The sequence below is a fragment of the Canis lupus genome, chromosome 4 (assembly GCF_048164855.1).
Source record: "Canis lupus baileyi chromosome 4, mCanLup2.hap1, whole genome shotgun sequence".
NCBI lineage: Eukaryota > Metazoa > Chordata > Mammalia > Carnivora > Canidae > Canis > Canis lupus.
Window position 1 is genome coordinate 87,003,145 of NC_132841.1, and position 27,417 is coordinate 87,030,561.

At 43.5% G+C, this 27,417-nt stretch overlaps 2 long non-coding RNA genes across 7 annotated transcripts; one reads left to right on the forward strand and one right to left on the reverse strand.

Moving 5' to 3' along the window:
* Nucleotides 1–7,516: 7,516 nt before the first annotated feature.
* LOC140632734 (uncharacterized) lies at nucleotides 7,517–9,985 on the reverse strand. The gene is made up of 3 exons (XR_012030430.1): nucleotides 9,658–9,985; nucleotides 8,532–8,656; nucleotides 7,517–8,047 (listed from the first exon to the last, which is right to left on the reverse strand). It is a non-coding gene; the product is annotated as an uncharacterized lncRNA (long non-coding RNA).
* On the forward strand, nucleotides 9,708–26,371 carry LOC140632732 (uncharacterized). Of its 6 annotated transcripts, none has more exons than XR_012030426.1 (7): nucleotides 9,708–10,421; nucleotides 10,758–11,015; nucleotides 11,536–11,828; nucleotides 12,336–12,579; nucleotides 13,885–14,594; nucleotides 15,328–16,949; nucleotides 17,490–17,819. It is a non-coding gene; the product is annotated as an uncharacterized lncRNA (long non-coding RNA). The 6 variants fall into 6 exon arrangements; XR_012030423.1 differs by having other exon boundaries at nucleotides 9,711–10,421; nucleotides 10,785–11,015; nucleotides 17,490–17,811; XR_012030428.1 differs by lacking the exons at nucleotides 15,328–16,949; nucleotides 17,490–17,819 and adding exons at nucleotides 25,008–25,699; nucleotides 25,992–26,371 and having other exon boundaries at nucleotides 9,725–10,421; nucleotides 10,785–11,015.
* Nucleotides 26,372–27,417: the final 1,046 nt, after the last annotated feature.

The following is a 27,417-nucleotide window of genomic DNA, read 5'->3' on the forward strand; positions in this document are numbered from 1 at the left end:
TGCAGCCTGGAAGTGCAAGATCAGGGTGCCGGCTGGTCTGGTGAGAGCCTCTTCCTGGCTTGCCGACTGCTGTCTTCTTGCGGTGCCTTCGGAATGTGGGGAGAAAGGGAGACAGGCATCGAGAGAACACTCCAGTGTCTCGTCTTACAAGGACACTGATCCTACAAGCTCAGGGACCCACCCTGAGACCTCATTTAACTTTCATTACTTCCTAGAGTCTCTATCTCCAAATACAGTCACATTATGGGTCAGGGCTTCAAGCTATACATTTCAAGGGGACACATAGCATTTGTCCATAGCATTTGTCATAAAGGGTTTTTAAATCTATTTTTCAGGTTTTGATACACTTTTTTAAAATATAAATTTGGTTTTTATATTTTAAATCACACAAGTATTCGAGAAACAAATTCTCATTCTGAAAAATCTTGATAAAATAACTTTTCAACTTATCCACACTCATCGCACACCCCTGAGCGCTTGTTTCCACACATTCACCTGGAAAGCACCTATGCCGAATTATTTTTTTCAGTAGAGCCACCCGAAGTGAAGTGTCCTGGATTAGAAGATCACGATGTACCTGTTGCTGGAAGTTTGTTAGCAGGTACTTGACTGCAATTTGAGAGGAATGTTACAAAAGAAATTCAAAATTTGGAGGAATGCTGAGGGTGAGTCTTAAGGAGGTCTATTCTTACGTTACTCTACATTCTAACCCAGAATTATCTCGAAGTTATCACACACACACACACACACACACACACACACGCTCTTACCTTCACCAACACTCACTTTCCCCTGAGGGTCCTGCTTCTTCTCTTCAGCGGGTAGTAGGAGCTGTGTTCTCTCTCAACCCTCAGGGTCAGAAGTGCAACTGGTACAATGTCTTTCTGACTAACCCATGCCACTTCCAGACAAATGGTTGCTCTCTCTTTTGTAAGCTGCTCCTTTGAGCAGCTGGTTATAGCTTCCTCTTCTTTCTATGGTCATGCTTAGCCACTTGGTCACTCATTAAAGAGCTTAGGATCACCTTAGTCTTCTTTTCATTTTAAGCCTACCATCACGCTGGGCATCTCCAGTGTTATGCGGATGCATCATCCTCACCTTGGCTAGTGGTCCATTAACTTGATGCCCATTGATCTTTTCCATCATTCCACCTGAAATGCCAACTTCCAAGTCACACCAAGAATTTGGTCATCATTAAAAACTGCACTCCAGTTAATTCCACAATAACACACACACACACACACACACACACACACACACACCACCTTTAACCTCTTCTATTGACAACTGCCTTGCTGCAGTATTCTCTTTGCTTCTTCTTGCAAGAACTACTATCCAGTAACACTTCCACTTTACCACACCTGCCTCCTCAACTGTCCACACTTTCCCGACAGTACAACAGTGGGCCGCCTCCTTCTCTCATTTCTACTCCCAGCTCCTGGGCTCCATAATTTCATCTGCTCTGTTTCTACTCATCCTAAGGTTTCGTACTAAGTATCACTTTCTTGGGAAGGGTTATCCTGACTTCTAGCTACACGAAATCTCCCTGTTAAATCATCTTATAAGTTCTGTGTACTTTGCCTTCCTTCAAATACAATAATTATCATATTGTAATTATGTCATTGTGGATTCAAACATGGGAGGTCTGTTTTATCCACATTGTAAATTGGTTGAGGGCAGAGACCATGACTGTTATTCTCAACCATATGTCAACTAGCATTATGCCTGGCACATAGACAGTACTCAAGAAATATGTACAGAGTAACACACATGCACTCACACAGGCAAAGTTTCCTTCCAGTAAATCAAAATCTGTGCTATGCAAGCAGTGTTGAATCAAAAAGAATATTTGGGGTTTTCTTTGCAGCCTAACAACAAAACTAACTGTAGCCACTTTTTGAAAAATGCGATAACTTGTAAACAATCTCTTCCTGATTTGCAGAGTAGAAAGGTCTCCAGTGTCTTTTGGCTTTTCATTGGCAGAGAGATGCCTGCCAAGAGGCTCACTGCTTCTATAGCAGAAAGTGTAAAAAGAAGCAGAAGGGACAAAAGAATATGTGGAGGGGAACTACAGTCAAAGGGCCCTTGCAATTCAAAGATGCCAAAAGTAAATTTGCAATCAGAGGCTGTGTCACACCGGAGAGAGGAAGGAGATTCTAGTTTTATCACAGAGAGCAGAACTCTTTAAAGATAGCCATCTTACATTACCAATTAGTGCTCAAAGATGGTAGAAATGCAAATACTTCCTCCTCGTCCAGGCTATGTGCCTACAGAATCGTTTCTCTAGACCAGGAAGATGGAGAATCTTTATTTCTCTATCTTCCAAATGCATCTCTCACCCAATTCCTGATTCCCCAAGGGGGTTAACTCTATACCCAGCAACACACTACAAATCACTGTTCATGGCATTATCAGTAGATACCTCCATTTAATGCTTGGTGGTGGTCTAAAAGAAAAGAAAGAAGAAAGGATGGGGGAAAGACGAGTTCAAAGTATTTTGGGAGCTATAAAAAAAATCAATTCATACCAATGTCCATGGAGAAATAAGTAACAGAAATCACCATAGCAATGGTTTCTTCATCACTCCTTCAACTGACCAGGCCCCAAAAAATATGTGAGCAACCTGGGCAACCATATACTTTGGCACACCTTTGCCAGGTAAAGATATCTTCAACATTTATTTAGAGAAGAGCCTGAGAATTGCATGGGGTGGAATTAGGAGGATGTAGAAAATAGGGATGCTTCGCAGAGTGCTCAGCAGCATGGCCATTGCCTGAGCTTTAGCCCTAAAGTTGTGTGTCCAACTCAGAAGCTCTGTGAGTGATAAACACCTCCTCCCTTTTCCCAGAAGCAAGTTAGCCTATTTCTTTGGGATCTCAGCCCCACCCCCAAGTGGTTTGAAGAACTCTCCGTTTATATACAGTGCTCCCTTTGAAAACAGTCATGATAGATTTTTATCCAATTTTACAAATTGGCAAACTGGGGTTCAAAGGCCCATATAATTATCAGATAGTTGGGTCTACATATTTTCAAGTAATAGAATCAAAACATACAATCTTATGAAAGTATGGACGGGTACAGGCCAAACAGCTGAATGATTTAAAATGAGTTGTTGTTGTCGTTGTTTTTAATCAGCAAACTAAATACTTCTTAATTCAGTTTCTTTAGCAAGATTCAAACAAAATCTTTGAAACTACAACACATTGTAGGAATGTAAATACCACAGCAGTTCTCTTGGCAAAGAAGGTTACAAATAAATCTCCCGATAGCCCAGGTGTAAAGAAGTGTCCTAACAAGATCCACTTGCACAAAATCAAATCAACGGACTCAGGCATCTGATCTCTTACTATTTACTTAGAGCAACAGATATGAAGAAAACCGGGCTTTGGACTTACTTATATTAAGCCTCTGCCGCAGGAAGGTAAAAGAGGAAGAAATACAATGTAATTTGATGGTGGATGTATTTTCAAGCAAAGGAGTCCAAAAAAGAAAGAATATGTTGATCCAACTCTCATGGTTTACTTTTTAAAGCTGTGGCAAAACTTTCTATTTTGGTAGATTTTTGTTCTAAAAAAATCAAATTAAAAATAACAATATCCAATCATCTCTAAATTAGTCCAACTAAAAACATCACCAAAGGACTTACAATGTTTTTTTAAAAAACCTTATTCTCATAATTTCTTTCTTGGCCCTGAAAATAATGGTTTTGAATAACTTGATTTGTGTGTTTCCTTTATTGCCTTTCTACACATACATTTTGAAATGCTTACTTATGGGAAAAGCCATTGCATGCTTAGCTTTCATCATTTATGAAATCTCTGTACTTTCTGCATCTCAAACTGGCATGCTCCGTTTCCAGCAACAGGGAAAACTTTCCAAAAGGAAAATTCCTTGCTAAAAGACATGTTTAAGACTTAGCTAAACGTGTTTTTAAAATACATAACTGAGTTCCCGAGAGAGAAAGGGAACTCAGATGCCAGAAACAAGGAAAAGATTGAAAGGCAAACCTGGAGAGCTGTGAGCTGGCCCAGGGGCAGCTCTAAGTAGGGCAAAACACTAGTGTTAACTCACCAATACTATACCCCTAATGACACCTGCATTCGGAGCTGTGGTACCCAGGGTAATCTTCACATAGCTGCAAGCATTTGACTAATCTATTATGTCTTCAAGTGAGAATGAAGTCATGACTGAACTGAACTATTCATTATATTAGAATCAGGGCATTGTACCTACAAAGCACGCATGTGCAGAACTTACATGATCAACAATTGTTGTTTCAAAACAGAAAAGAAGGAACTGCAAAATATATTTGATTGGACCATATGGAATTGCTGATATTTGGGGAGAAAGGTGGCCAATCTGTGACTGAAGTTGAGATAGAAGGAAACTGGATAGAACACGGACCTCGCTGGGGTGGTTCACCTCCCAGACCATCAGCTGGCTCTCACTTCCAGAAATGGTCAGCTCACACCATATGATGCTGACAGTTTCTATACCTTTGTCTCCTTTGAGTTGAGTTATGTGAGTCCCGCTTCTGTTCTGTAAGCTTGTTGAGTGCCAGGCCCCAGAAAGGAAGTTAGGGGAGAGGGTAAAAATTCCTTCCACATTTATTTGTGTGGAATCTTCGTTTTTCAACTATATACCAGATGTAAAGAAGTTTTCTTGCTCTAGTGCCATCTGTCATCTCAGAGTTAGGATCAATTCACATGATATACTAGAAGAAGAAGGAGGAGGAGGAGGAGAAAGAGAAGAAGAAGAAGAAGAAGAAGAAGAAGAAGAAGAAGAAGAAGAAGAAGAAGAAGTAGTAGTAGTAGTAAAAGGATCCAGCTTTAAATCTTGTCTCTGTTGTAATTGTGCTCAACTTCTTGGCCTATGGCTTCCTTGCCTATAAAGCAGAACTTAAGCCATGCCTAGTTACATAAGTTCATCGTACAGATCAAATAAAATAAAGTCCGTCAAGTGGTTTAAAATGCCAAGATCCTGTGAAATGATCAGGGAAACTTACACAGCAGGGTTGGGATATCATGGTGGAAGAAAAAAACAGAGAAATCCAGAGTGGGCGAGTGAAGAATTCCAGCAGTTTAATTCCAGAAGGAATATTTATTTAGGACCTACAAAAGGGTCTAATGAAGTCGCAAACACAGCCACCATGCTTAAGGATGACTATAGCCACCTCCCTAGATGCCCATCCCCTGATTTAGAGGATATTCCCCAGATCCAGCGCTCTCCAGGTTGCCGAGAAGGTAATATCACCTGCTGCACTGATGCCTGCGGGGGAAGCTCCGTGGGCAGCCAGATATCTCTCAGCACACCTGTACTCCCTCTACCCCACGTAGAGAAAAAAGGAGAGTCAAGCCTTTCATGTGGGTCGGCCCCCTGCCAAGACCTTTCAGGTCCTATTAATATTAAGACTTGCAAAATTCATTTTCAAACGTTGCAATATTTCCCCATATGACAATCACCTTAACAAACATTTCCCATACTGAAAACAAAATTGAGTGATAAATTTGGTGATTGCAGAGCATCTGGGTGGCTCAGTGGTTGAGCATCTGCCTTTGGCTCAGGTCGTGATCCCAGGGTCCTGGGATTGAGCCTCTCATTAGGCTCCATACAGGGAGCCTGCTTCTCCCTCTGCCTGTGTCTCTGCCCCTCTCTCTCTCTCTCTCTCTGTGTCTCTCATAAAGAAACAAAATCTTTAAAAAAAATAAAATTAATAAATTTGGTGATTGCCATTCAGTCTTTATTACAGTGTATGACAGGACTGTAACTTGCTAGAGAATATATTTCCACTTGAACTTTGACATACAAATTTAATGTTCAAACTCTGTTTGCCACATGCATCTATGCTTTTCTTTGTGACAGTCTCACCCGATGTTCCTGGAAAAATAGGTGAAGATCATTTTATAGGCTATTAGGTTAGGAAGGACATAGCTGCCACAAATTTTTTAATAGTTGACCTCAAGGGGACTTCTGGTTATAGGTAAATTGCAACTGATGCAGCAGAGCACATTCCTGCCAGACCGACTACAGAATACAAATTGACCAAAATCACATTTCGAAAGAGCAGAGAACTGTGGAACCAAACAGAATGAAATGAACTAAAATTCCCAAGAGCAGAGAGCTTTACTTGGGTGAGCTCTTTCATGGGTGATTTTCTTCCCTGAGGCGTCTGCTGATGATCAGACTTGGTCCATGTAGAAGGAATATAGGAGGCCAACGGAAACCAGCCAAGTTCTTGCCATTCATAGAAGAGACCGCAATGATTTGGAAACTAAAATCTCCCCCAACTGCTCAGCCGAGTTCCCCCCACCTCATACCATTATGGAATTCTGAGGCTGAGCTCGAGGTTAAGTAGCCTCTGGAAGGGAAGCTAAGATCTCCAGCAATCCCATGGTAACTGGGAGAGCCTAGCTCAGAATCGTGGCTGGTTTCCCAGGATGTTCACCAATTTTGGAAATACCTACAGTGTGTGGCAAGATGCTAACATAGTCTTTCAGGGCCCTCAGTCAGAAATGTAGGAGAGACAGGCCCAAGGAAGAAAGACAAAACTCAACAATTAAGCTGAAAGTAGACCAGAACTAAAATGTCTATGGTTCTGATCCCGTTAAGGCCCCACAGATTGAGATGATCAGCTTCTCACCTACTGGCTTCACCAGAGAAAGCAGAGCCCTGTCTGGTAGAAGCAGCATCACGCAGAGCTTTGACTCCTGTCTTGTACATAATATTCAGCATATAACGACAAATTACTAACATGATAAGAGGTAGGAAAATGTGAGCAATAACCAAGTGGAACAAACAATGTAAGCAGATACCAAAAAAATGGATATTGTGGTTAGCATCCAAAGACTTTAATAAAATGATCAAAACATCTTAAAAAACTGGAAGAAAATAAGGACAAAAATGACAAAAGGATGTGAAAGTTCATCAAAGATTAGAATTCACTAGAAAAATATTCAAAGACTGAAAAATACAATATCTGAAATTAAGCCCTCATTGGATGAGTTTAACAGCACAGCTGAAGATTCATTAAATGCTCCCAAAGACAAACCAGGATAAAATATTTGACTAATGTGGTGAGAGAACAAAATAATACATATTATCAATCATGTGCTGGTCATAGTGCAAAACCCTACATCCTTATTATTAGAATTAACTAAAGAGGAAGAAAAAGGAGGAAGATGTATAGAAGGAGAAGAAAAAGAAAGGAAAAAAAATAAAAGAGCAGGGCAGAATATGTATATAAGGAAAACTTGCTTAAGGATTTCCCAAAGTTCTTAGAGACAGCAACCCTCATATTTAAGAATCTCAGCTAACCCCAACTACAGTGGATACAAAGAAAATCCTAACCGGGAGCATCACAATCAAACCATTGAAAACAAAAGATTCGCTCTGATTCTGACAGTACTGACTGTGCCGTACTCTTAATTTTAAACCCAAGTGGAATATGCTATAAATTATTTTTTGGATGCTGCTTATTTTACAGAGAAATTAACTTCCATAACTTCAAGGACAAGTGGAAGATGCATAAATGTGTTTATTGTTCGAAGCTTTCAGATGCTTTTCAAAAATAATAGAAACCATCGGTTTCCAATCGTCCTGTAATCAAGATAAAGCCAAATGCAGTAAGAATCTCCGAGCCTGATGAATATGAGTACAGTGAAACACGGAGAAAGCAACTCCAACGAGGAAGAGTCAGGGAGATGAAGCCTTAACTCTTCCTTCGTGTATTTGCTTTAGAAAGCTCGGCTGAGGTTGTTCATGACCCTGGAATTATGGAAATTGTAGGTGGAGTCAGAGGTAAAGAGCCAACATTGACTGAGCCCTTAGCAGGTGCCGGGCATTATTCTAAACTCCTTCCAGGGAGCATCATGGATGTGTAGTGGACTTCACGTGGATCATGCGTGGATGAAAACGAACTCATTCGTAACCTGAAGCTCCACAGTGTAAGTTGCTTCACACGGTTCAATGTCTTCAATTCCATTTCGACTCCTTTTTCCTTCCATTTAGGGATCAACACTCATTCTAGCTGTAAGCTTCTGGGTGTTGCCTGGAAGGTCGCAGATGCGAATGGAATCCGCCTGGGTTCCCACTGACTTCTTACTCGGGGCCCAGGCCTGGTCTCCCCTCCCCGCACCCCTCCTCTCAGAAACCATCAGCCCCTCTCCCTTCCCCTCCTTACACCACTGCCTCCCCAACCACAAGCTGGCATGTGAAACAGGATATGGTCCCCTGGCTTTTCTCTTCCCTTCTAGCACATACATCCATTTCCTCCTGAATTGTTCCTGCTAATCATTTTGGGAAACAGGAATAATTAAAATCATAAACATGAAGGAACTTAAAAACTCATAATACTCTCGGAGCCTAGCTTCCCGAAGCTCTCCTTTCTCTGCATCTGAAATTACAACCAAGCTCAGCTGGGACCCTGCTCCCCACCATTGGTCACTGAATTTCCTTCTAGGCCGTATCCTTTGATTAAATTAAACCCTGCTGATGTCATGAAAGCATCTGGTGTCTCAGCCCTAAGTGCTCACTTGACAACTTGGAGGTCCCTCGGAAGACTCCTCTCCTCTGATTCTCCACGTTATTTCCTCCAAAACGTGGGGCTCTCTGAGGTAAATGGCCCGTTAGCACCCAGTACTTTCCCATTCCCTGGCCCCTTGGAGGAAAAAGAAAAGACAAAACTTGAAAATGAAAGGTTCTCAAAATCTAATGGAGTGACATTCTGCTCTGGTCCCTTCAGACAGACTCACGGACCCTCTCCCAGAAGTAAACCTACACAAGAAAAATTTCACCATCAAGTAAGACATTCCTAATTTTCAAACCAACCATGCCTGACTCTCCCACTTCACCGAGTTGAGTCATTATCTTTCCAAACTGGACACAAGAGTTTATCTTTCCCTCTGGCCTTATTTTTTCTGTCCTATAAGGCAATTACTTATTCTGTTACATGTTTCACATGACAGAGTCATTCTTCCCTCATGACTGAGTCTTGTTTCACTGAACGTAAGTACTTACTAGTTATACATTGTCCCTCGCAACTATCTTGGAAGAAACGGACACCAGCTGATGTTTGAAAGATTTATACGGTTTTCTGTACGGCTCTCTAATCCCAAGGATGTTAAGAATTGCTCATTCCATGCTTTTAGGTTAATACGTAGTTCTCATGGCTTAAGCAACGTTACTTCCCACTGGATAGAGGTTTTCCAGCATTTCCTGTTTAACTCTTTACAAGCACGACCCAACAGGTACCTTACATGTACCTGCCACTCTTCCACCTTGATTCTGGCCGTTTCAGCACCAAAGCAAGTGCCTAGAGCAGCACAGCAGCTGGCACCTTTCAGCACATCTTATTCTTTCTCCCTCTTACTGAATCTGCCTAAAGAGCATATCGCTGCTGGGAGATGTCAGCACTCAGAAAGGAAGTTTAAAACTATGTAAGATATGAGCTCAGTGACCTCCGTTTCCTTGCCTGTGTGGTAAATAATTTGTGGTTTTCTGAAACTGGAAGCATATTTTAGAGTTCAAGCAAGCTTGGCAGTAAATTGTCCTAAGGCTCATAAAAATGTGCACACAGGGCTTTACAGACACCAAATCAAATAATTAAAGTGAAGTGAAACCAAATCAGAGCTGATGCCTGTGTGCTCACAGCATACGTACCCCAGTCCCAGACCTGCACCCACCGTGGTCTGTCCTCTACCATGACCCATAAATTCTGGAACGTTGAATTGTTCCGTGGTTAGGTAGGTTGCTGGAATTGCCTTTATTGACTTTTAGAATACCTCCGCGTGGGCTCAGTTTTGACTACTTTTATGAAAGACAGAGGGTACGGCTTGCAACCTAGAACTCCAGAGCAACTCAGGACCTAGCAAGGACATTGTCCATCTACCACCTCTTATCTTTTGCATATTCCAAAGAAGGTTGGGAAGAGAAGTTGGAGCTGACCGTAAAAGCACTACGAGGATGGAGGCGGGGCAAAGCAGAGGCACACACTCTGGCATTGGGAAAAGAAACAAAAACTAACCTGGAAGACTGTAGCAGTCCACAAATCGTACAGAGTAAGAGGAATTTGCCTCAAACACATACCATCTGTTCAGTTTTATTTCCCTTTCTATTGAAACATGAAGTGATTGTCCAAAGGGCCCCCTCAACAACACGGAGAAAGAGTCCCAACTAGAATAAGAACTTGAGACCGTAAGTCCAGTGCTCATTGGACGTCCACCTCGTTCACAAATTCCTACAGCTAGGATCCCCTGTACCCACCCATGCTCTCCTACTATTTTTTCTCAAGACCTCTGCGACAGTAGTCTTTTTAAAAAGAAGCTAAATAACAAATCACTTTCACTTCTCTATTCAAACCACCCAACGGATCTTGATATCACACAGAGAAAAAGGTGCAGTCCTTACGGGTCATCCACCATCTGGTGAGCCTACACCTTCCCCCAACCCCTCCCACCCTAACACGGGTCATCTCGGATCTTGCCTCCCACAGGACCCCTTTCTCACTCCGTTCTAACCACATGGGCCTCCCTGATGCCTCAGTGCCTTTGCACTTTTTATTCTCCTGCTGTTCCCCCAGATGCTGCCGTGACTTGTTCTCTCACCTCCTGCAAGTCTAGGCCCAAATATCACCTTCCCAGGAAGGCCTTTCTGACCATCTTATCTAAACTTAGAAAATAAGCCTCCCCGAGCTCCTTATCCCTCCCGATCCAACTCTGTTTTTTTCTACACCTTCCTTATCACCTTCTTATATTTTATAGAACACAATTGTTTGTCTCCCTCACCAGAATGTAAGCTCTACAAAGCGAAGAGGTTTTTCTCCTTTTGCTCACTGCTGAATGCCTCCATCAAAAATAAAGCTTACTCTACAGAAAGAGTCGACAACTATTTCTAGAACAAATGAGCAAAACAGAAAGACAATTAACACTCTCTTCATACTCCGCGTCATAACTCACCGGCTTTCTGATCTTAGGCCGATCACTGACATCTTACCTAACTAACCTTCTGACCTTCAACAAGTAATTATTCTGCGCTACTATCTTTCATTCGAAGTTAATCATTAATCGCATGAGATTATTATAAATGTATTATAAAATAATACAGTATTATAGTATAGTATTCTAAAATAAATGTATTATGAAAACACTGTAAAAAGTATTAAATGCTACATAATGTAAAGTTATTATTAGAAAACGTATTGGTCTCGTTAGCAACGTCTCATAAATGAACAATACAGCTCATCCAAAAGAAAGAACATAACTCTGTGTATAGATAAATACAGATGACATGTCTATGTCTGTCTCTACCTATATCCATGTATCTGTCTCTCTATGTATTTATCTCTCTATATGGAGAGAGAGACAGAGACAGACAGAGAGACAGAAGGAGAAGGAGAAAACAAACATCCATGGCAAAATTTGAGAATTGATTTGTGTAATGACCATTGTTTCCCCAGTTAAGAAGTTAATTAAAGAAACGTGAACTGACAAAAACAAAGCACCGTCTTATACTTAATTAAGGTTTTCTCTTTTAATTTAGTGGCCAAAATTATTATGGCTTCCTCTTATGGAATATATTATTTGGCAAAATGCAAGTTCCTTGGGGACCAGGAATTTTGAAACGTTCATCAGGATGTCCTCTGGGGCTCGTAGAAAGTTGTTTGCTCGGTGCTCCAGGGAATGGGTAACCAGCAGAAGCAGCGAACAACCACAGCTGAAAAACAGGGCGTTTTCAGGATACAGACTGGCTGGGATCAGAAGCGGAACTGCTTATCGAGAAGCCATCTCTTCCCCAACTTGTGACTTTAAGGATGAGTGGGCATTTTTGCAAAGGTACATGATGATTCCATTGCACTTGAGCAGAAGTCACCCAGACTCAGGGTGTTCTAGACACAGGGAGCCAAGAGTGGGTGGTGGGGAGGTGGGGGGTGAGCAGTAATAACCATCAGGGTGCTTCGTAATTACGGTTTGATCCAGCACATTCTAAAGGGTTGGTATTTCACTGCCTACTTAATCATTTAAATCCTCATGGGCATTTGACCTGACCTGCTCAACCTGAACTTTAAGCCACAAAAGAGAACAAAGGGGAGAGGGGTTGTGGAACGAGAGACTCTTCATATAACTGCCTTTAAAAACAAAACAAACCAAAATTAAAGACGACTTAAAATTAACCTACGAATATTGACATTTCTCAAATAAAAAAAAAAAAATTAGCTTTAAAGCGACTGAATAGGGAGTGGAAGGGAGACCAAGTGTTCTCGTTTGATCTTTTCACTGCCCCAACTTTATTTTAATAACGTGTCCAAAGACTGATTCAACCTCTCTCTCACTTTAATAAAGGTTCATTAGTGGATTAGGAGAGATTTGAAACTGAGCCCAGTGGAGTCAGCAGAGACAAGTTCCAAACAGCCACTCAGCGCATTTTGAAAAGTACCAAGCTAGCAACCTGGAAAAGATCCACCAGTAAAATTTGGTTGTACTTGTGTGCGTGGAGCCCCACTGGACTGACAAAACATCCACTTCTAGATGGACGGGAGCGGCAACATGGCCCCAAACCAACAACGCAAAAGCTGTTGTGTTCCATGTGAGCCCATTGCCACAACATTAACACAGCCCGTCAGCGGGGAAAATAATAAGGGGAACAGTAACCATCCAGCATATATTATTAGGATAACAAGAAGCAAGAAGAAGGCCATCTAGGGACACCTGGGTGGCTCAATGGTTTGGCGTCGGGGTGGCTCAGGGCGTGACCCCGGGCTCCCTGCATGGAGCCTGCGTCTCCCTCTGCCTGTGTCTCTGCCTCTGTCTCTGTGGCTCTCATGAATAAATAAATAAAATCTTTAAAATAAATAAATAAATAAAAAGGGCCCTCTATAAACTAGGAGGCCTATCCACACTGGCACGCTCATCTCAGACCTCTAGCCTCCAAAACTGTGAGAAGTAAATCTTTGTTGTTGAAGCCACCCAGTCTGTGGTAATTAGTTAAAGCAGCCCACACTAAGACATATAGACTGTCAGACAGACAGACAGATTGACGGACAGATAGATACAGTTTTTTCTAGACGTGATTCGTTACCCCTACATACTTCAGAGTCTATTTCCTAAGTAAATATTCCTTTACTCTCGTGTGACCATTGTATAGTTATCAATTTCATCAAATTTAGACTGATACAACAATTTTATATATATAATCTACCATTATCTAATTTTGTTGATTGACTTAATAATGCTCTTTATAGCATTTTCTCCCTCCAGTTCAGATTTGGGGTGGCTTCCTTATAAGAGCACTTTTCATTATCATTTGTTGTTGTTTATATATTAGTCCAAGTTTTTGGTGAATCCACGGATGTCACTTCTCCGACTTGCAAGAACAGTTCTCACTTTACGTAATCTCTCCCATACCTATCCTCTGTTCTTTTTTTTTTTTTTTTCTTTTCACTTCTTTTTGACCCAGGTAAACTCAGCTCCTGCCTGGGTCCCTCTACTTCAGAGGACCCAAACTTCCCTGTGCCTTCCATGAGATTTTCTAAGACTCCTTCCCCCCACATCTCTGGTGCCCGGGCCTGGCTGGAGCTGAAAATGTTATCTGGGCAGGTTCCCTGAGCTTGGGTGGGGGCCAGCATGTCCTCAGTCTCTATTTGAACCCTTTCGCATTCTCTCCAACCCTCGGCCTTGTGCTGGGGTTGGGGACAGGGGACCCAATGTCCTGAAGAGCCCCCATACTTGTGCCTTTTTTTTTTCTTGTTTGAAAAAAATTTTACTTGATTAACTGAACTGCACGTGAGTAACATCAAGAGCTAATAACTCTTAAAAGAAAAAAATTGATTCTCTCTTTAAATTCTTGGATGTTCATCTTCTTCTTTGAAAAACGAAAATATTTTCTTCCCAGAATCCACCCCAGCAGGGCTTGCCCCAAGTGGAGAGAAGCAGACTGCCTGGGGCACACCTGTTGCTGGAGCTCATCTGACATGTGGACACAGGAGCTTGCAGTGGTGTTCACAGGACCGATGCACTGACTATGGTCTCCGGGAAATGCCAATGGTGAAGTTAAGTATATCTTGAGATTTAGTGTTCATTTTAAAGAAAACACCCAATGTACTGGCATGAAGTGCAGATTACTAACAGAAAAGAAGCAGCACAGTTCTGCTATGTATGTGTAAGGAAGGGAAGGGGTTAATCCCAAAGGCAATTTAAATAATGGTATTTTATTTTTTTATATATAAACAAATGTTCTGAGAAATCTCAGACTTTAGTGCATTGTTGTAAAAAATTAGTAAAATATGTAAAAATTCCTGGGGCTGGGTCACTCTGGGGCCCTGGGTCTGGGCTTCAGTTCCAGAAAAGCAGCCTGGCGAGACGGTCAATTCTGCTGACAGGCACAGTATTGTTTCCACTGTGTGGTATGAGAATGGGCTATTGGAATGGTGCTGACACGCTGATATTGACGTTCTCACTCACTTGGACACAGGAAGAGTTCAGGCTCCTGGGCTTCCTGTAAGCCACGGCCAACCCTTGAGTTTGAGCTGCATGTGTGGTCTCCTGCATCCTCGGTCGCCATCATGGTCCACCGAGGTGCTGCTCCTAGTCTACAACAAGCAGGTATCATTTACCCTGTGCCTTCCCCTTCCCCACTACCTACACTTCATCCCTCTGCAAGCTCTGCACCACATGTAATACAGTCCTCAGGAGCGGCCCCACCTACGTCCTCCAGGGGCTTTCTATGCCATTGCTCTGCAACATCAAAGGGCCTTCCATTTACTTCCTCTCTTGCCTCCAGTTGACGTGATGACTCTGTGCTCTCCCAGACTTAGCCACATCAAATGAGGGTCAGGGTCACTTGCATGAATAGAATCACTGTTCTTGCTCTACCTACGGATCCCTCCCCTATCCTCCGCACTGGTGATGGTGGGTAGAAACCAGGGGTGCAATCAACAGTGAAAAAGATCACATTTTAGGAATGTTGTGATTATAGCCTTGAGAGTTCCAGAGAAGATATAGTTGGAAAATGTGTTGCTCTATATTTAGGCCATAAAATTCCAAATGATAAATTTAACATGCCCATAAAATAAATTATTGTCCATGTTTTCCTGCACACTGTGTGCATTTGTGGTCATCTTCAAAGAAGAAAGGGAACAACTGTTGAAAGCCATCAGAAGCTCTGCACAGACAGCGAGACGGATGATACAGCATCATGAATAATGATGTGACCAGCATGAAACAAATGGCATTAGGGCACTTCAGAGTCAGGAAGAGCTGTACTGTCTCAACCCAGACAGGTTCTGACGAGCTATAGGACTTGAATAATAAGAGCACTGTTACCTTTTTCTCACAGTGGGAGATATGAAATTACTCAAGAACAGCACATTTGACGACAAAGGATTTGAGGAGATGATGCCTGGATCTAAACCGAAAGAAACAATACCTGGATGCTATAAACGACCAAGTGCTCCAACTGACCCACAAGCCGATATATTGATGTTTCTTCTCTATGTCAGTCTTTATCTTTGACAATAAATCACTATGCCTCATAAGCATTCACGAATTTAGGAAAGTAGTTTTAAATGAAAATGATTGTATAAACAAGGGATCCACCCAAAAATGACTTATCCAGGGTCCCACATGCTCTAAGGGATGGCCTTGAAGCCAGAAGTGGAGCATATGTAATCATTTTGTCCCAGTCCTAAACTGTGCTTCACAAAGGATAACATCACAATGATGACTCTGACTTTTTCTGATATCTTGACCAATTTCCACTTCTTTTTAAGACCCATGGGGAATGGAAAAATTGCAATTGAAAACTTTGTCTGAAATAGAAATCTTAGGTTTTATAAGAAGCAGAAATGCACGTTGAAGTTTAAGGCCAACATAGCAGGGACTCTGACTTCAGCCCAAAAGGGTAAAGTCGCAAGGCCACATATATGCCCTTTGACCAAAGAGGAAAGACTAGGGGAAATAGGACTTTGCAGTCATACAACCTAAAGAAATGGCATGTAAGGGATAGGCTGCCCATCTAACCAGAGAATGAAGTGTACGGTGTAGCATTACTGCAGGCTAAGGAGGAGAAGCACAATTATCATGAAAAAAAAAAAAAGTTTCCTGAGCAATGTCTAAGGAGTTGCAATGGTTTTATTCATTACTAAAACCTAACTTGGAGAAGTCAATCTGTTCTTGAGGCTGTGGAGTCCTAGTTCCCTGTTCTTTGGCAACTGCCTCCTTTTCTCTCCCCTCCTCTGTACTTACACAGACAACAGATTCCTTGGACCCTGAGTCAACTGGTTTGTAATGTGAGATGTCAGCCAAAGGCAGATATCTGTTCCTCACTCACAGCAACACTTGCACACTCAGAAACGCCAGGCTATACGTGGATTCTTCTACCATTGGCTTCATTGTTTTGAAGCAACTTACTCCCTTCTTTGTTTGGCCATAATTATTCCAGTTGCTCTCCCCACTCATTTTTCCAAAAAGTGGAGAGAAATGCATAATCCCACAATACACAACCCACTGCTACTTCATTTCCTGTGGAGTCCTTCGCCTAGATCAGACTTCACTGTCTGTATTATTATTCTGTTAGGAAGAATAAGTAAAATAAGTTCGACTTTGCAATGGAACTCTAATCTCAACCATCACTGGAAACCACAATTAATTCAAACAAAAGGTATATGCGGCGAACCTAACACTTAGAAAAGCCAAGTAATGTCATCTTTTCTTTATTTAGCAAAGCGTACTCTCGTAAAGGCTCACTAATCCCTTCCCGTCTATCATGACTGTGGTAGCCTGACAGATGATGCAACATCTTCTGGCAAACTTCAGACATAGCAGGGAGAAGAAAAAGATTCAAGAAAATAGAGTATGGTACAAGGAGAGTCAACGGGAGAGAGGAAAAGCAAAAATAGAGAAAAAGAAGTGCATCCGATCGGAGGAAGCGGGGCACACCAGCAACAGTCCATCTATTAGGTAGAAACCACCGAGGCAAAGGCAACTCAGGAGTTGTGTGTGTGTGTGTGTGTGTACATGCATATACATATAGATCTATATTACGTGTATATAATAACAAAACAAAGGCAGAGGTTGTGTCTTGAAAATGAGTTGGCTAAGGAGGATTGCCTATCCTGCTCAACACATCTGTAAAATTCCAAGGCTAATTGTTACAAATGAGTACTATTTTCCACTGTTGCATTTCACCATCCCTCTTTAAATCGTGGTGAAGTCTGTGGTGCAGTGAAAATGAAGCCTGGGTTCACTTAGCATGATATCCATTGTTCTGACAATCCTATTAATACAACAATAATTGTGCCAAATGCCATAAGACAGATGCCACACAGAAGGCTTTGACTACAGTGTTGCCATTTTGCCTTTACGAGGACGTTGGTATAGGAGGAGATCTCCCTGTTTCAATCATTTTTCTGAAATCTGTAAATAATAGCTGCCATTGAATGCGTGTTTAAACGTAGTGATTTATGGAAACTTTATGACAGTCCTACTCTCACTTTGCAGATGAGGAAAGTGAGGTCAGAGAGACTAAGCAACCGTCCTCAAGTGTCACCGCTAGTAAATGATGAAGCACGGCTATAACAAGAAAGCAGTGTGTTCAAAGACACTTTTGAACTCAAAGAGACTTCAAAACATTAAATAAATTAGCGTCATCTAGAGGGAAAAAAAATGACTTCTGGATTTGGTTCTACTTACAGCATCAGCAATTAATGTCATTCATCCACAAAATAAATATACTTCTTCACTCTCCTGATTTTTAGAGTACTCAGGCCACCTCAAGATAGACCACCGTGGCATGCACTTTATTTTGAATTAAAAGCGATCGAACCCCAGCAGATTTAGGAAAAACTCTACCTCCCGCCCCCCGCCCCCACAACTGCCTGCTTGTACCAGGAAGAGAGTCACTAACAGGACTCCCATCTATCTAGGAAACTTAATTGCACAATAGGGCAATGTTTGTTTTCCAAGCACCTTCTCTCACCTTCCTGCTAAAACGTCTTTCTCTCCTCTGTATCCTCCGACGTCTACCTCGCTCCTTAGCTCGTATAAGCTTTGTGTTGCTTCACAGCCTTTGAAATTTCCATGTCTGCAGGGATTTCCCAGTGTGGACTCTGTCTTGTGTCCATTTGATTCTTAGGTCAGCTAGAAGGGTCTTGAAAGGCAGAGTAAGTTCTTCCTCCCCAACACCTGGATCTGGAAAAAAGCTGAATGTTCATCCAGGAAGTACATAACTTGCAGGATCTATTCTCACTGCCATGAATAGTTTAGTAATTGTTGAGAAACCACAATATTTTCAGAACTGGACAGAATGTGAGAGAATACTGTTCCCATCCCATCTTTTTCAAAAGACTGAGTGCCCCAAAGAAAAATCAACAGAGCTTTCTGCTGCCTGTATCAGGTGGCAAATCATATGCTACTGGTGAGGTATGTCCATCTGCACATGCAGGGTTTCATTTTTCATTTTGTGCCCCACAACAAAAGCCAGCAGAAGGGGAAATTTCCTAAGAGAAGCAGCCCCACACTAGTTTTATGGTGGGGCTGCAGAGGTGTGGGGTGCACAACTTACTGAATTCTGGGAAACATAATGGAACCTGACCCTACAAAATGAAGCCTCTAGGTCAACAACACCTTTCCATCTTCCAACCTTTAATTACTTAGATCATTCACACTTTTATAATGTAATTATGTGCTAATACCACATTTGCACACAAACTTCACCCAGGCAGTAAAATGGGCATCAATCAATTATAACAGCCTGAAAATCCAAAGACGTATTTCCTGGGTAGCTACTTACCCATATGCTTCTTTAGAAAAACTCCTCCTCCCTTTTAGTGTGTCTCCAGGGCTAATAGTCTACACCCAAAATACGGACCATCCCATCATTTCCATGCCCATTGTTTTTGCTAAGGAGACCTCTAACCATTTTTTTTTATAAATTTATTTTTATTGGTGTTCAATTTGCCAACATACAGAATAACACCCAGTGCTCATCCCGTCAAGTGCCCCCCTCAGTGCCCGTCACCCAGTCACCCCCACCCCCCTCCTTCCTCCCCTTCCATCACCCCTAGTTCGTTTCCCAGAGTTAGGCTGAATGAAGTAAGTCAATTGGAGAAGGACAAACATTGTATGTTCTCATTCATTTGGGGAATATAAATAATAGTGAAAGGGAATATAAGGGAAGGGAGAAGAAATGTGTGGGGAAATCAGAAAGGGAGACAGAACATAAAGACTCCTAACTCTGAGACCTCTAACCTTAATTTGAAAACTTTTTCTCAAAAAAAAATTCTCTGAACAGTAGTATTCAAATAAATGTGGAAATATTTTAATATTAATAACCAATCTTGGATGGGTTTTTGAGTTTGCAAAGCACTATTTCACACATTATTCTCCAACATAAGACTCCAAACAACACTGTGAAAATTCAGGCCATGTGATCACCGACGCTTTCTACATATAAAAATTGTGAGCTGAGAGAGAGGACAAAACATGAGGACTGTTCACATGGCTAAGAGATACTGCCCTTAAGATTCAAACCCAGGTTTTCTGGGGTTGAAATGTTTAGCAGAATTCCACTTTACTATAAATCAGCCCATATTCACACAAATCTTACTAAACAAAAATCAAGAAAATATTCCAAAGACAGACTGTAAGTGTTCCCCTGAGGTACTTGCTATGAATGCAAGCAATCCTGCAGCTCACCATCACATAAAAGACAAAAGAGCAAGACCAGACTCAGGATGAAAACCAACAGAGCTGTTTTTACTGCCCACACTGTATAAAAGGCAAGAGGAGGAAAAAGCCAGATCAAATGACAAAGAACTTTCTAAATCTGTCACTTAGTAACATATTGCCAAATTCTTGGTGTTTTTATTCCAAGAAGTTTAAATTCCACTTTCTACTACTGGAGGGTTCGTACTCTCTCATTCTCTCTCCCTCTCCCTCCCTCCCCCTCCCTCTCTCTCTCTTCCTCTCTCTCTCCCACCTTAGGCACAATGGGAGAACGACAGTCTGACTGATTAATACATGTATCATTCAGAAAAGTAAAGAGAACTGCTTCCCTATCTTTGACGTTCTTTGTTTTCCTCCTATTTTTACTGATTTTCTGAGGGCGACATTGTCTAAGGAAGACACAGAGGACTGCAGAGCCAGATAAGACACAAAGGACATAACTTACGCCGGGAGAGATGCATATGTACACACAAAAACCCACCCTGAGCTCTTTCCTTCCCTGTATCTGCATTTCAGACCACCCATAAAACATTTGTGGGCAGCTGGCAATTCACTCCAAAACCATATTTAACCTTCTGAAGTCACATTAGCTGACAGGGCTTCGGTGTCTGTTGCCTAGAAAACAGATCAATATACTCTATATTTTGAAGGGCATCAAATTCTCCCTGTCAGGAGCAGGGAGGCTGTGGGGCGGGAGGAGAGCCCATAGCAATCAAGCCTCACTGCACGGCCTCCCTCCCCGACCCCGACCCCGACCCCTACGGAAGGGGAAGGAGCCCCTTCCTGAGGCTCCTGTGCACCGCTCCCTGGCAGAGGTGGAGGTGGGGCACTGGGCCCTCAGAGGTCATCAACTTGGCCAACAAATCATGGCCAAAGTCCAAACTGATCACAGCCTCGGGGGTGGTCTGGGCCATCCCAGCAGCAACCCCATGGTTGAACATCGGGGGCTCTGAAGTGTCGGTAGATAGAACACGTTGCAGCTGCTCATCCTCTAGCATCTAAATCCTTGAACAAACTATTGGGCAAGATTACAGGAGGTTTTCCCCTGCCATAGTACGTGTTTCTATAACAGAAACTGGGCCTCTTAAAACAATAGGCAGATACCTTTCTTATCAGAAAAAATAAGATGCTTAAAAATTACCCCAACTCAATATTCCTCCTAGTGATAGCTGTAACTTGAGTACACAAATGAAAAGCATCTTGCTTCTATTTGAATTGAGTCGGACAATCCAAGACTGAGATGCTTCCAAGGCCTGCTAGGAATGAACACCAATTTATCCGCAACGATCTCACTGTGAAAGAGGGGATCAGTTTTGTCGACATCTTCGGACGTGTTTCTAGGTTGTAGATCACAAAGGCTGTGCCGAACACAACCATGAGTAACATGACAATATGTGGGTGAGTAAAATGTGCAATCGCACACTGTTAGGGGCTGAATTGCATCCCCAAAAGTTGTAGTGTTGAAGCTCTAACACCTAGTACCTCAGAATGTGACTGTATTTGGACAGAGTGCCTTTCAAAAAATAAGGTGGGGGCGCCTAGGTGGCTCCGTAGGTTGAGCGCCTGACACTTAGATTTGGTTCAGGTCCTGGTCTCTGGGTCCTGGGATCCAGCCTTGGGCTCCGCACCCAGCAGGGAGTCCACTTGGGATTCTCTCTCTCCCTCTGCCCCCACCCCATCCCCACATGCACTTGTACATGCACCCTCTTTCTCAAATAAAAAAATAAATATATATATTTTTAAAGCAAGGTGAAATGGAGTCATAGGGGTGGGCCCTAATCCACTCTGACTAGTGTCCTTAAAAGAAGAGATTAATACACAGATACACGTGGAGGAAAGATAGTGTGACAAATGGAGAGAAGGAGGGAAGGAGAGGCCTCAGAAGAAACTGCCCTGCCAACACCTTGATCTCAGGCTTCTAGCATCTGGAAATGTGGGAAAGTTAATTTCTGTTGTTTAAGCCACTCTGTGGTATTCATTATGGCAGCCCTAACAAAGTAGTGACACACACTGAATGTGAATCTTTTTATTAAAGAGGGTGAACATTCTGAGTCAATTCTAGACATGTCTTCAGTAAGTTGAAAATCAATCCAACACACTAATTTTTTTTATATATAAATGAAACACACCACATCCTACGTCTATTTCATCAAAAAAATGTTCTAGAACATGCCTTCAAAGACCATCCAGTGCCTAAGTGCTGCTCACCACATCCATTGTATAAAACCAGCCCTAGACATTATCTCGCTCCTGAAATGCAGACTCGGCATGGACCTGATACGGTGGTGCTCCCTCAAAGTGTATTCACAACACATGAGCCTCTGAAAACATGTCAGATCATGTTACTCCTCTGTCTGATACCCCGCAATAGCTCCCTAGTCCCCTCCGAGGGAAAGCCAAAGCCCTTGTAAATGGCCCTCGTGGCCTACTTGAGTTGACCCCAGTTAGAGTTCTCTCCTCATCCCTGGGACCCAGCACAGTGGGTGACCTCCACCACACCTTTGCTCTAGCTTCTCGCTCTGGGGGGAAGTCTCCCCTCCAGGTCTCTGCGGAGCTACATCTCTCACCTCCTTCAGCTCTTTGCTCCAATTGCCTGCCAGTGAGGCCTTCCCAGACCACCCCATTCAGAATCATGCCCACTCCTTTCTTCCCTCCTCCACTATCCTACTCTACTGTTTCTATAGCATTTAGTCACTTCTGAAATATTGCATTAATTACTAATGTATTAGTCTTTGTTCATTTGGTTCACTCATATATTTCAAATCACCTGGAGCCATGCCTGACCCATGGTAGGAGCTCAGTAAATATATGATTAGTTAATGTCGAATGAAAGGGTAATTGGATATGGAAGCTAGAACTCTCCTTTTAAGCTCTGTAAGTTTTCAAACATTCTCCAATTTAGAAGCCCTTACCATCATAATCCATTGTGAATGTTAAGAATTTCCTTTTTCTGACTTGCGGTCCTTCATATTGATTTACTTTTCAAAGAAAAATCCCCAAAGGAACAAAAGAAGTTTAACTCTTCTCTTTCTACTCCAACCCAAAGTCAGGCTTTTCGGGAAGACAAAATGGAAAGCGGGCCCCTATAGCACATGAACTTCAAAATGTTCAATTGTGCATGAATGTTTACGTAGGTGTATGTGTTGCTGGAATGGCCTCATAAATTGTGACAGCAAATCAGACAAAAATAAGCGGGAGATCCAAAATTCAACCTGGATATCATTTCTTTTTTTTTTTTTTCGGATATCATTTCAAATATCCATCAAACTCCTAAAGTTTTAATATTATAAAAGAATGCAGAATCACATCAAGCTTTAAAAGATCTTATAATTTAACAGAAAATATACTTTTAAATATCTTGAAATTCCATCAAGGTCATTGGTCTCAAGAAACTGAAGGGAGATACATTTCTAGATCTTAGGAGCCACAGAAATGTCGAGTTCTATCAAGCGATCAACCTGGATGGAATCTAAAGACTTCTGTGAATAAAGACAAGAATTAGGGCATGTGTACATGACTTGAAGCCAGAGATGCGGGCTCCTGGACCAAAGAGACCTACCTTTTTGAAGTTTTTAAAGCCCATGACATAGGAGATGCAACATAGGGCCCCACGAGCCACGTGTCGGAGGGAACAGTTTGCAGATATGAATTTGAAAACGTGAATATCGACCACACAAATTTGAAAATGCCAGTACTGTTATAGGAACATGAACACGAAGCTTAGAACAGCAGTCCTCACACCTGGGCACGCAGCAAACTCCCATGAGGTCCTGCTGAGTACAGATGTCTGGGCCCCGCCTCCAGGCTCCCGTTCAGGAGGTCTTGGACGCAGCTGGAGAATCTGGCTTTCTAATAAGCTCCCAGGTGATGCTGATGCTGCTGGACCAGGGACCGCACTTTGAGAACCAGTGGAATAGGCAATTAAGATAGTTCTGTGTTCGATTAACTTATAAAATGGGAATAATGCGTTGTCTGGAGCCATAAAGACCAGGTGCCTGTGGTCGGTACCTGTTCGTGAAGGGGGTCTTCTGTGTTCACTTAGAGGAGCAGCCCTCCAGAGGACGGTACCGCTTCCCAAGCCTTTTTGGGAAAGGGCATCACCTCCCTTGGGGGTAGGAAAGCATCCACGGCGTCCCCTCTCCTCTGCCACTGCTGAGGCCGCCTGGTGGCGGAGCGGCTGCCCAGTGGGCACGTGTTAGAAGTAAACCGTGCTGAACAGGCTCCCAGCTGCTGCAGAGTCAGAGTCTTTTAACATTCCTGGTTTGAGACAAAACATCCGGGTCCTCTCTGGTGGGCCCAAGAGATGCTGGCCCGGGGAGGGCCACGCTGGAGGTGTGCAGAGGCAGAAGGAGCTGGCTGCGGGGCCCTGCAAGGCTGGCTGCTTTGCAAGTGGGTCCCTTGGGACGCTGGCCCTGGGTGGTACAGCTGGCTGTCCATCTGTCCGGCCTCAGTGCAATCTGTGGATAGAGTAGTGGGCTGCTCTGAAGGCCAAGCCTCGGTGATTCTGTTCTCCTCTTTTTTTTCACCAGCTACCCATGGTTGGCAAAGAGATTAAAAGCAGCAGATTTTAGACCTCCCTTTTGATCTGAGCAGCAATGAATACAGGGAAAAAAAGTATTTTACGAGAACTACAAATAGCTGTCGGATAATCGTACTCGCTTAACTTGGACAGTGAACCTGCTGTATTTACTATGGACTCCCAAGGGGTAGTTTTTCCTTGCTTGTCCTTTATGTGCCCTATTTTTTTTTTTTTTTAATGAAGTTTGTCATTTGGAGTTCGGGAGGGAAGTAAATATGAAATATTGAGACTCATACTAGTTTTTCCTCTAGATAACTTTTTAATTTAAAAAATTGATCTAATAGTCTGTTTGATAGCTAATGTTTCGAGGAAGTACAAAAAAAAAAGGAAAGAAATTTTTCCATTATCCTGGGAAAATTATGAGGCATATTAGGTTAACTTATTTCTTTTATAGGCGACCTAGCTTCTATGTAAAATTTGACTTAGGTTATATGCTTTTTTCTTAAGATAAATGTGCCCAGTAATCAGACTGAATTAAGCAGAGAATCATGAGCTTCTGTGTCTCCAAATGGTGCTCTCTTGAGTCTTCAACATAAGCAAGAGTCTTCAAAGGGAATATTTATGAAAATTGTTTTCTCTTGAAGGAGCCAATGTTGCAAAAATGGTTGGCCGGATTCTTGAAGAGGACCCAGCGTTCAGATACCCTTTAGTATTGTCATATTCTGTGTGCCCATTCTTGTTTTTTTTTTTTTGTTTGTTTGTTTGTTTTTTAGACAAGATGGTTTTCTGGCAAAGGCAGAGACAGGCCTCGCACTGCATCGTGGAGGACACAGAGGGCGACAGGTTTGCTGCCTTGCTCGGAGCGACAGGGTGGGGGTGAATAGCAACCAGAGCTCCGGACTCCTGCCCAGGGGTTCGTTCCTGCATCATGAACGTGTCTCCCCTTCCTGAGGTTCCTCCGTGGAACCTCGCTCTGGGCCACCTCGGCAACCAGCCCTTTCCCTGTTAAGAGAGAAGTGGGCTGGCGTGGGGGCCAGGGGGGCAGAGCTCCCTCCGTCCGTCTCCACTTCCAAGGCCACAAAAGCCTGTGTGATTTTATCATTATTTTCGAGGTTTCCAGGCGACAGGAGGTAAACCTGATGATGCCGCCGCGCCTGGTATTTCGATAGTATCCGTGATCCCTGTGCCCCTTTCCCTCTTCAAATCTGAATCTCGTGCAGCTACACACCAAGGGAAGCTGGGAAGCTCTGATCTGCCCACACGAGAGGTGCGAAACCAGGCCAGCTTCCCTCTCAGTTCCGTGCAGGGGCTGCTGGACGGACGAGCATGAGGCCTCTGAATGCTGCCTGGGAGCTGCCAGGGGAGCTCAGCCTGCCCCTGGGCGGACGGCCCTGGCCTGTCTCCACGGAGCTGTTCTCTGGCCTCCCTCTCCCTGAGACATGCGGAGCTGGCTGCAGGGGTTGAGGTGAACCTCAGTCTCTCTCTCCTCACCCCAAATCAGCTAGGGTTCCAAGGTGAAGCCAGGGTCCTTGACCCCCACGCCACGTCGGGTGGGTCACCCTCCCGGGCACTGTCCAAGAAAGGAGGCCGGTCTGTGTCGCGGCCTCCTTGACTTCCCCGAGCCGGCTCCGTCAGGCCCTCAGTCCAAGGGGGCCCCTGGAGACCAGTGTCACCAATTCGGGAGTTGCTCCCCGGCTCCCTCTGTGTCCCTATTAAGCAATCCTTTCTTGCACGTGTCTCCATCCATGGTGTCCAAGATGCAGACGCAGAGATGGTGCCATCCACTGGAGAGTCTGCTGAGGAGGGGGAGACACCTGCGGAAGAGAAAGGGAGAGGGACCAGCGAGACTGTGGAGAGTCCCCCGCTGAGCTGCAGTCCTCAGCCCGGGCCAGACGGGGCACCTGGCAGAGGAGCCCGAGCGCCAGCGAGCTCTGAGGACACGTGTCCAGGCCCCCGGTGCGCCCGGGCCCAGCCGACCCAGGGAAGGAGCCTCCCCCTGAGCAGAGCGGCTTGGGGGGATTGCCCGGCACCGTCCCTCGTGGCACCGCCCACGGGCTTCTTCCCCTTGTCATGTGGTCGGTTCCAGAATAAAGTGTCCCCACGTGAGAGGGAACAACCGTGCATCTCAAGGAGGAAATAGCCTGAGCACTCGAGGGTGTCGGCGTCCTGGTCCTACGGTTTCCTTTTGTGGCTGAGAAAATGACTCTTGTCATGAAATAAGAATATCCTATTTCTTTCACACAATTATTGTATTTTAGGGATAAAAAGGGGCTTTAGAAATAGTCGAGAGTTTGTGATGAGATCCGATTTCCCCTGAACAGGCTTTCTCTCCTGCCTCTCAGCCCCTTACGTTCTGGAGCAGGGCCCTGACTCTTCCTTCCAAAGCTCTCCTCCAGCCCCCAGGCATCCAGGTGGTGGGCCTGACCGCCCAGGTACCCTGCTCAGGGGAATTCCAGAACCGGACTCATTCTGGCTCAATTCTAGCGGAGGCTTACACATGCCTTTGGCCTCCAGGGGATCACTCCAGGTCTCACTTAAATGACTCCACCTCCTAGAATTCCCCTCAACTACACATATTTTCTCGAGACAAACCGACCTCCTCTTTGCCCTGCCTTGCAAATGCTCACGACACGGTCCCTTCCCTTCTCTCCCTTTCAGTTAAAATCTGCCCTCGTCCTTCGCCTGCCTGCACTGCTCTGGGTACGGCTCATATTGGCTTGAGTGCTGCATGTTTGAAATAGCCCAGAGTATATATGTTTTCCAAGTACTTTGATCCTCTAAACTTGGCTGCAGGGTTTTTTCAAAGCTCAGCAACGTGATTCAAATTGCCTAGAAAGCTTTGAGTGGTGGCTTGTTTCTAAGGCACTCTAACACTAAATATGTTCAGCACTCCGTGATGAACACTGGAAAGGCCGTTCCTGCTTTTTTTGGCACAGGGTAACTGGGACAATCAGATCATGTATTGTGTTGGCACGGCATCAGAACGGGTCTGCTTCCTTGACCTAGAAAAAGAAATAGGAATATCACACTCATTGACCTGAAAGCTGGAACATGTGTTCGTTCCCTATGTTAGATAGGATTCTCATTGTTCGTGTAGAGCCTGAGACACCACCTATGCATAGAATACTAAGTTTCAGAACAAGGACAAGTCATTATAAAAATCCCCTAACTGGTCCTCACTTG